Below are 2,653 nucleotides of genomic sequence, written 5' to 3'. Positions count from 1 at the left end.
ACTAGCCTGATTTCTCATTCCTGTCTCTTTTCCTTCAACTGTAGTGATCTTTTCTGTCTTCATCCAATATCTCCTTTAAACTTGGCTGATGTCAGAATACCTCCTATTAGTCCCCCGTTGATTGTAATCACTTCTCTGTTCTAAAGCGCCTTCGCAATTAAATACAGCATTCATTGAGAGTTTATTTTGTAATCTTGAAGTTTATGTGGGTATCTCTGTTCTTCTCTAGTCTGTAAACTGGTCATCAGAGACCCAAGATGCTATTTATTTGGAATCCCCTAAAGGCACCTCGCACTTTAAATAACACACATATTGAATATAGTATTTTAAACTATACTGTGTCTATACAGCAATGAGAAATATTTTAGCTTTTGGACACCATCAATACTTTCTCATTATATTATGTAAAACTATTTATTTACTGTATTAATTAATTTAAAGAGAGAGGGTACTTCAGGTAGTTTTCAGTTCTACTTTGAGTTCATTTTGGAGAAGCGATTTGAAATACAAAATCCATGATTTGGATTTTTTGTTTTTTAATTTACTTTTGGCTGCGTTGGGTTTTCGTTGCTGTGCACGGGCTTTTCTCTAGTTGTGGCGAGCAGGGGCTACTCTTCATGGCGGTGCATGAGCTTCTCATTGTGGTGGCTTCTCTTGTTGCGGAGCACGGGCTCTAGGCACGCGGGCTCAGTAGTTGTGGCTTGCGGGCTCTAGAGCGCAGGCTCAGTAGTTGTGGCGCACGGGCTCAGTTGCTCTGCGGCATGTGGGATCTTCCCGGACCAGGGCTCGAACCCGTGTCCCCTGCATTGGTAGGTGGGTTCTCAACCACTTCACCACCAGGGAAGCCCCAAAATCCATGATTTTTGAATGTTGAAAACCATTAGACTAGAATGAAAGAAATATATGGAGCTGTATTACATATAAATATTATTATAGCATGGTTTTTTAAAAATGCTTGATAGTTAAGTCAATATCATTTGATTTTTTATGTTAGTTACTATAGCATTTTTTGAAGTACCTTTTAGCAAAAATGCATACCGTTATACAATTTGTCCAGCTTTTGAATACAATTTTCCATACTTTCAGAAGAGATCAAATGATGGCAATACAGTTTGGAAATCCTTGTCACAGATCCATTTCTTAGGATTTTCATCTTGGAAATGTTGACTTCCATAAGCATTAGGACCATACTTACTTGATAAATGCATTGTCGGGACATACTTTTTATTTTTATGGTAGAAAGAAAATGGCAAAAACATATTGTCATTCACATTTCAAGTCCATTCCTGTCTCTGGAGCTGTGCTCTGGCCCCATTTAGCCCATCGATTGGTTCTGCCACTCGCAGCGTCGGTTCCAGAGGCTTGTAGCGCTGTTCCCATACTTAGGAGACATCGCAGAAGGGTCCCTGACGTCGTTTCCTATCAATGGGTGGCAGAATTCCGAACGGAGGAAAGGACCCGGCCCTCGGCAAGCCAGCCAGCTGCCAAGGCTGACAGAGTGCTTCAGCTTCACTTTAGGTCTTCAGTGTGTTAAAGGCTTTGCCTTCTGTAACCACAGCTCCCATGGATCAGGATCTTTTCTGAACGGTGAGTTGTATATACCTGGAATCTGCTAGTGTTGGAGGGTCTCCCACAGAGGTGGGGGGGGGGGCGGCTGTGGCTCACCGTGGGGACAAGGACACTGGCCAACGTTATTTTTATGTGCTAACTTGACTGGGTTAAGGGAGGTCCAGAGAGCTGGTAAATCCTTATTTCTGGGTGTGTCTGCGAGGGTATTTGTGGAAGATATTTGCATTTGAATTAGTAGACTAAGCAAAGAGATCTGCCCTCAGCAGTGTGCGTGGGCATCATGCAATCCATAGAGAGCCCAAATGAAACAGGTGAAGGAAGGGCGGATTCCCTCTCTCCTCTTGAGCTCAGATGTCCATCTTTTCCTGCCCTAGAACTTCAGAGCTCTTGGTTCTCCCACCTTCAGACTCTGGGACTTACCCCATTGGCTTCCTGGGTTCTCAGGCCTCCAGACTTGGACTGAATTGTACTGCTGGTTTTCCTGGGTCTCCAGCTTGCAGATGGCAGATCTGGGGGATGGGACTTCTTGGCCTCCATCCTGTGTGAGCCAATTTCTATCATAAATCTCCTCTTCTTTCTCCTATCTGTGTATCTATCTATCATCTCTTCTTGGTTCTGTTTCTCTGGAGAACCCTGACTAATACAGCGGGACAGGCAGAGGATAGCCGTTCCCATTCCAAAAGGGAGAGATTGGAAGGAAAATAGGGACCACGGGTCCCAGGAAAGTCTGAAACCTAGCAGGGCAAATTCCTTTCGATTTTAAGGCTTGCGAATAATCCTCTGGCTCAACGGTCTGCCCTCCGGGTTTGTCCCTCAGCCCCCGCAAAAACAACTCAGGCAGTGGACACAGCCATCAACTGGCTGTTCCAAAACACATTGTTCTTTCACACCTCCATGCCACGCACTCCGTGTTCCCCGCGGACCAGAGGGCCCTCCTTTCCCTGCTCACTTGGGCCACTCCTCTCAGCCATCAGGCCTCGGCTGAAGCCTTCGTTCTCGCCTGTGTCACCTTCATGGACCACGGCCCCTCCTCCCCAAGGTCAAGAGAAGGGGCTGCCTTTTTACAGAAAGCACCTCTGGCGGG

General features: G+C 45.6%; 1 pseudogene across 1 annotated transcript; it reads right to left on the bottom strand.

The window, feature by feature from the left end:
* Positions 1-1,040: 1,040 nt before the first annotated feature.
* Positions 1,041-2,106, bottom strand: LOC307069834 (spermatogenesis-associated protein 17-like; annotated as a pseudogene). Its single transcript has 2 exons — positions 1,990-2,106; positions 1,041-1,612 (listed from the first exon to the last, which is right to left on the bottom strand). The product of its transcript is annotated as a spermatogenesis-associated protein 17-like (transcript).
* Positions 2,107-2,653: the final 547 nt, after the last annotated feature.

This window comes from Hyperoodon ampullatus (assembly GCF_949752795.1).
Source record: "Hyperoodon ampullatus genome assembly, chromosome: X".
Lineage (NCBI taxonomy): Eukaryota > Metazoa > Chordata > Mammalia > Artiodactyla > Ziphiidae > Hyperoodon > Hyperoodon ampullatus.
This window is presented reverse-complemented; position numbering and strand designations above follow the sequence as displayed.